Source organism: Monopterus albus, unplaced genomic scaffold, assembly GCF_001952655.1.
Source record: "Monopterus albus unplaced genomic scaffold, M_albus_1.0 scaffold18.1, whole genome shotgun sequence".
NCBI classification, from domain to species: domain Eukaryota; kingdom Metazoa; phylum Chordata; class Actinopteri; order Synbranchiformes; family Synbranchidae; genus Monopterus; species Monopterus albus.
The window spans coordinates 6,293,327-6,300,877 of NW_018127898.1; the positions used below are offsets into that span (position 1 = coordinate 6,293,327).

General features: G+C 39.8%; 1 protein-coding gene across 1 annotated transcript in view; it reads left to right on the forward strand.

The window, feature by feature from the left end:
* Nucleotides 1-7,551, forward strand: part of LOC109956285 (protein kinase C delta type-like) — a 24,214-nt gene that overhangs the window by 3,817 nt on the left and 12,846 nt on the right. The window lies entirely within an intron of this gene.

A 7,551-nucleotide genomic window follows, 5' to 3' on the forward strand; every position in this document is an offset into this window, starting at 1 on the left:
AGTTACTTGGACTGTCTCGTCTCTCAGAGTCAGTATGGTAAAAAGTACTGGGTACAACAGTGCATTTCTAGCTAAAACCACCAGCTGGAAACTAATTTTGAACCGATATACTTGGAAGGTGACATGAGTTAACAGCCTCATTCTTGTGTAGCACTTTACTAGCATTGCAGCACACTCACACTTTCAGGCTATTTGCCCGTTCACCCTTTTGCACGCACACTCACACACCAGTGGAATGGCATTTCGAACAACCAACCCGCTCTGCCTACTGAGCCACAGTCTACTCTGGTTTTTCTATTTTAATAAGGTATTTATTTGATTTAGATCACCATTTTGTTACTGTTTTACACAATTCTTTGGTATGCAAAGTTGTATGAGATGAGACTTTAAACAGCAAAGCAGTGGAGAAATTTGGTTTATTTCATTAACAGAAAAAAGTGTTATAGGGTGTGACACCACTCCATAAAATAATGTATGAAGAAAGTATTACTAAATTCAAACATTGCAGTCATTTTAGCAACAGAATTTAACCCCAGTATCAGGAAAAGTGTGTGTGAACCTTGTTTTATGTGTCATTAAATATGAAATAACCCTCGCAGGCCACCAGCTTCTAAGCTGCTAAATGTACGTATTTATGATGTGCAAGACATGTTTCTTTTTTGATTGGCACAGGGTGATGATGGTTTGCCTCATTATTTACCCTTGGTCTCTTGTCCTCTGTCACACACATACACTCAATTCACCTCTTGCTTCCATGTTTGACTCCCTGCTCGGATGCCTTGTGTACAGAGGCTCAGAGGCTTTGTGAACTATGAGCGAGGCAGAAATGGACACCAATTTTAATGCTTGTGGAGGGAAGATGCACACACACTGGCAGGTTTTCATTTCATGCTGGTATAGCCACTTTGACATCGTGCTAAAGCGCTCTCTGATACTCAGGTAGATTGGAGAGAAAATGAAAAGGGAAGGTTATATCTCCACAGTCTTTACACTGAAGTTTGTGACCATATGCAATGTTAGTCTTTACATCCAAGAAACAGTTTGTATTGACTTGGTCAGAGGTCAGTTCAAGGCCAAAGTGAAATTATCACAGTCAGTATGTTCTCAGCTCTGGTCTCATGCAGCTCTCTTTTTCAGGCTCATACACTTTTCTGTCCTACTCTGTCCTGATCACTGTATGTGTGCATGTGAGAGAAACAGAGACAGAGAACTTACCATTACAGACAGTTAATAGCATATTTTCATGGGTTTTTTTTATAGGCAGGTGTTGGTCTCTACCCAGGCAGCTTCTGTATTATGCTGGCTGTTGACATAACCTCTGTGTGTGTGGGGGGTTGGGGAAGGGGTGTTAGACATTAACCTTGGTTCGTGAAAGAAAGGAGGGCTTTGGTTCTTTCGAGCCAGTCTCCACTGAAATTCATTAAAGGCTGCTTTGTTCCAGGTTATTAGCGTTTTCTTGTGTGTGTATGCGCACAAGTACTCTTATGTGCTTTTGAGACGGTGTTAATGCTGTAATAATACATACCTCCACACCGCCGTGAAAGATTTGTGGATTAGGTAAAACTTTGTTTTATTTACTTGAATTTGTCAAAAGTATAGAAGTAAATGAAATGAATAACTGGGCTCACAATGACCCTAACCTCATGTACCTCCACAAATTGGATCATATTTTTGTCCAGTGTGTCCTCATATTTGTATACATCCCATGTTATACATGCATGTGAAGCTAGGAAACTGTGTTCCAGTAGATCCCTACAGTACTGTACAGTCAAAAGTAATATCACAGTTAGGCCCGGCCCTTTTCCATGACCACTGTTTCCACTGTGGACGGATTGTTTTTCTTTGAGCTATCATAAAGAGCAGTTTCATGATGCAATAGATGTTTATGCACACAAGCTCACACCCCGGGTTATTAGTTGGAGGCATGAGTGTGGCTGTGTTGTCTCTGACCATGCTCCTTCAGGTTCATTATAATCGTGTGGAGCATGTTTGTTCAGCACTAATTTGCTAGGCTATAGCCAGGCCCGGCAGTCAGCCTGTTCTGGGTGTGTTGTTGACCTTTAGTTCTGTCTCGTACTGTCTCGCTGTCTATGTCATCATGTGTTCACAGCACAGCTTGAGATGCAAAGTGAGATACCAAAACTTATTTTATTACTTAACTGAACTAAATGTTTTAATCGTGGGGTGGATGTTCTTCATTTTCTTCCTTCACATTTCTCCTTAATTTCATATGCCCTCGTTTTGATTGACAACACCTTTCTGGGAAACATCAGGTAAGCCAGCTGGCAACCTGATTACTCACAGTATCAGCTGACAGCTCTATTTTACCAGTGACAAGAAATGCAGACATTACTCTGACATGTATTGTTTCGTGTTGCAAGGCTGAACATTTCTTTACAGGTTAATAATGTACCTGCATCTACTGGTTTTATTAGCATCATGTCAGGCCAGTTTCTGTCACTCAAAGTTCTTCTTCTGTCACTGAGCCAGAAGAAAGCACTTTCTCAGCCTCACTTCACCCTTTATTAGTAGACAAATACCAACTAAAGAGAACAGGAAACATCTGTGAACAGGCTATAGTGAATATTCTGTCACTCAGGTCAAAGATACCTGAGTACTGAATCAAAGTTCTTTCTCATCCAAGTGAGTTCTGGTTTTGAGTCAGCAGATTTTTAAACATGATTTTTAAAGCTGGGTGTTTAAATAGACCCTTTTTCACTGCGGAAAGCTTGATGTGTCACAGTACAAATTAACACCAGTAATAATGACTGGAGTACATTTAGCTGAGGCTGTGTTAGGGGCCTGGTGCTGTGCATGCTGGCACATTGGATACATTATTAATGTTATTATTTACACTTGTGCGTCTCCTGCTATGAGAAGTCAAAATGGCTCCTGTGAAAAAAGGTCTGTTGCCTGTGTTTAGGTTGAAGTGCCTTTAGTCTTTAATTTTTTTAATACCAATAAAAAAAAGAGCACTACTGCCTTTGTTTGTCCTCTAAGGGTGCTTTCACACCTTAATTCATTTCCTTTGGTCCGAATCAGTTGACGAGTTTGTAAACATGTAGCAATGTCTCCTTGGTTCGGTTTCGTTTCACACACAGAAAAATCCAAGTGCACCAAAACGCATCACATAAAACTACGCGAGAACGTTCTCTCCGCTGATTGGTCAGATGTGTCTGCCGCGAGAACAGAAAAAGTAAGTAAAGAAAGAAAGTCCACGTTTCTGTGACGAGAGAGGATGGAGGTCAACATACACGGGTTGGGCCTCGCCCTGGTTATTTTGTATTACCTTACTTGCATTTACCACTTAAACCAAGTCGTGCAGTTTGCCCACGATTCATCCTGGCGCGTGTTGTGGGTGACAGGAAATAAAATCTACCCATAATCCAATGCCCTCAAATCATGTGATTCACGGCCTTTGGTCCCGTTTTGGTTTGGTATGCGTTCTCACTAGGAGGACTGCACCAGAGTTTGCTAGATGATGCGGATCGAGACCACCTCATTTTGGGGGTCTCGGTGTGGTTGTTTTGGTGCGCACTTGAGTGCAATTACCGTGTTCATACCAGACAAAACAAACCGCACCAAGAGGGAAAATGAACTCTAGTTTGATTCAATCAAACTAAACGCTGTAGGTGTGAAAGCACCCTAAGTATACCAGTGCAGTGCAGTCATACAATAAACAGTGACTGTGAGACTGAAGTGCACTCTCTACGATCTGCTGCGCTCTACCACGCTCTGCCCAGCTCTTCAGATATGTCATTATGAAATTACAAGAAATGAGAATGCAGCAAAACTTAACTGATCAAGCAGAAATAATTGAATATCTCTGATTGGTTAGAGAGGTCAGTCCTGCTCAAAACATTTTAGGAACTAATATCTCTGCACTGCTGCCAGTGCTGTTCAGTGAATCTGGGTCACAGGAGGCTTCAACAACACCTCTCCACATTAAGACACGTTTTACAGCAGACAACAAAATAATCTGAAAAAAGATACATACTGTAGCTTTAATGAAAGTCTTCAGGTTTAATATTTGGTTTCTTTGTGATCAGTGATTGTCTAAAATCTACATCCCATAGACATCAGCAGACATATGATGCCCCTTACAAGCTTGTGTTGCAGCCACATTTACTTTCTAGGGGATTTTGCCTCTAGTCTGGAAGTAAAACACATTTTCAACTGACTAGGGGTCAGGGAACTGACTTCACCATCCAAACAAGAACATTCCTCTGTTTGGCCTAACTATTTGGTTGTCTTGCCTACATGTTTTTTGCTACATTGTTCTAAAATTAAGGGACTGTATGGGGTAAAAACTTCAAACCTTACACTGTTAAAAATGTGGATGTAAACACCCACAACCCATGCTCCTTGTGATCTAAACAAACTTCCCTATGTAGCAAAGGTGTGACCTGGTAAATTGAGTGAGGATGAACCATTCATCAGTGCTGTGTTGTTAAATATTCATGTAGAAATTGTGTATTTTTGAGACCCTGATTCCTTTCCAGCTGTTCTGCAGGCTGTCTGTGGCTAACAAGTGAGAACAAGTTCCCTACAGGAGTTAATAAAATATTTCATCCATTGATTTTTGGATTTTCCACTTCAGCTCAGCTTGTACTAAAATCTAAGGTGCTGTTATTAAGTAACACTGATTCATGTTATGTAAAGGAAACTCTGTTGTCATTCTGTCTTTGTTCAGACCTGCCAATGAAAGGCTGACACACACACACACAAGCTCCCCTACCTGTTAGACCTGCTTGATTGCTTCTTCCATGAAGTGACATCTCCACTAATTAAGTGCATACCAGTCATTCGACTTGTTTGTAGTGCCTTGTTGAGCATGGCTTTGCGGCAGTATAATGGAATAGTTACAGTACTTTACAGTAGATTATTTTCTTTGTTGCCTGTTAATCTGCTTAGCTTATTATCTAATTCTTGAAATGTGTGAAATTCTTAAACTGCAGTTTTGGGAATAAGGGCACTCCTTAAACCTCCCCAAAGCTGATGTGACTGGCGCTGGGTGTCGAACTGTGATACTTTTATGCCATCAGTCGAATTACTTCAATACTATTGTTTTTATACATTTTTATTTATTGATGTTAATGTCAACAGAACTTAAGGTTGTGGTAAATAGGTTTACCTTTTATGTTATGAAACTGCTCTGAGTGCACAAAAATGCCAAGGAATTAAAAAATAAAACTAATGATCTGTATTTAAATCTGTAATGTGTGTTTGTTGTTTTGTTTTGTTTTGTTTTTGTTTGTTCAAATACATTTTATAAAATTGGTATTGAAAAAAGTATCATTTAGGAACCGGCATCAAAGTCAAGGTATCAGTACCAGTAAAGTTTTGATCCCCAGCCAATAGATATGACAGACAGCTAGAATTTTTATGTCAAGCCGAGTGTACTTAACGATATGTTCTAGTAAGTTATGTCTTCTAGTAAGTGTGTCATTTATGAATTTGTTTCAGTTAAAATATAAACCCCAGGTAGAAAATCCAGCTTTACCTTTGCAGGTTATTGGCAGTCTTTGAGAATAACTGAGAAGCTGCTTTAGGCCATACACCTGCACAGTGAACACTATCAGTCCCTCTTTAAGTGAACTTCATTGTGGCTGGATCTAGTGAAGGAAAATCTGGTTCTGTCATTGAGTCTGTCTCCTCGTGTCCAGTGTCTTTCTTCTTTTCCTCTCCTTTGCTCTTTTCCACCTACCCACCCTGTCCCCAATTGCATGTGCTCATTTTTTCCACTCTCTCCAGGGGAACAAGGCTCTCTTTCTAGGTAGTAGTGTCTCTGTGTGTGTAAAGCAGAGAAAACTGGAAATGGCCTGTAAAAATATATATTTTTATATGCTCTCCCTTGTGTCAAACTCCATGACACTGATTAATATTGTTTTTGTATGTGTGTCTGTATGCATACGTGGGCAGTGTTATGAGAGCTCTAATAACTCCTCTGACCTCACTGAGAAACAGTCGCTTGTCAAGGAGTCTAGCTGTCACGCAAAGCCTCCGGTAGCAAACACAGAGATGTGTCATTCTCAGCCCATTGGGGGCACTGCTGAGGATGAGTGCTGGAAGTACACTGAGCAGCACTGAGACAATGCAAGCCACTGCCAAGGCAGATCAGTTTCCACTTAATGCCATTAAAAAAATTTGTGTAACTGGATGATGATCTGGATCACCACCAAAATGTAATGGATTGTTCTGTAAGTCATATTCTGACCCTCTAAAAAAAAAAAATCATCAAAACATATTCTTAATGTGTTTATGGTGTGAAAAATCCCACAAATGGCAGTAAAAACATACTGTAGCACAACACTGGACACTTTATAAACACATATCCAGCGTTTGGCTCTCTATGGCTGTAGTGTGTGCTACTCCTGAACTTTACTGCACCATACATTTATCATAGATAGAAACAGACAAAATAATAGACACACCTCTCAGAATAATCCACTGTAATTCAACAGCAGCACAAATTGCATCTTAGAAAATGAGCGTACAGTTGAATCAACACTTCTCTAACAGTTTCAACAAAAACTGAACATTATCACCTTCATGAAGAGTGGATTTATTACAGGACTGTTGCATTAGAGTGGGTTAGTGTTAGTTAGTTGTCCCTAATAAACTGCCAACTGAGTGTATATCACACCACCTACTGGTTCACTCAGAATTCATGACATTCAGCAACGTGAACGTGGCACAAACTGAATGTGTCTCCTTATGAATGATGAATTATTTACACAGCCAATTCCTGAGCAGGACTTAACAGGAGGACATTTCTCTGAGTTTTGCCCAGAACTTAACATCGTTGCATAGTCTAAATGAGATTGCCTGAAATCACACACATGCCCTGTCTCTGACTATTAAAGCAAGATTATGTTAATGGAATAAGACAGTAAAGCTACAAGAGATCAAGTTAAGGAACTTAAAAGTTCACAGAAAGTGATGTGTGGAAATTCTTGGAGGAATTTTGCTACTTTGGAAATTAGGCTATAGGCTGATATGCCCACTGGGACCTGTTAGTATGTGTTGTAGTCACTGTGATTCTGGGGCATAAAACAGTCTTGATACCATGAAAGGTTCAGTAGGTGTTTGTAAGTAGAGTTCCTTTATGCAAGAGAAGGCTTGACTGGAACCCAACTGTATTTTTACCCTTTGTCGTTTTTGTTCTTATAAGGACCATTGAAGGGAAATATCACTAGTTTCAGCTATTTTTTTTCACTGTAAGAGCATTTACTTTTAAAGAATGCGAATTTACTGAACACATTTCCATATCTTGTAAAACAGGGCAAGCATTTGTCAACCCTGACACTTTAAGGTTGGCTCTTTGGTGTCATACTGATACTGACTGACTGCACATTCAAGAAATGTTTGCTTTCTACTAACTGTCAAAGCAGCATTGAACAAATCTGTCAGTGGTGCAGTTCAGCTTAAATGAAGCAAGGGGGTGCACACTTGAAAGTTTCTGTTTCTGTTTCAGTTTTGTTCATTTGAAATACAGAATCAAATTTTCACTTTGATAAAGTGCCATTTTTAACAAATATAAAACATCTG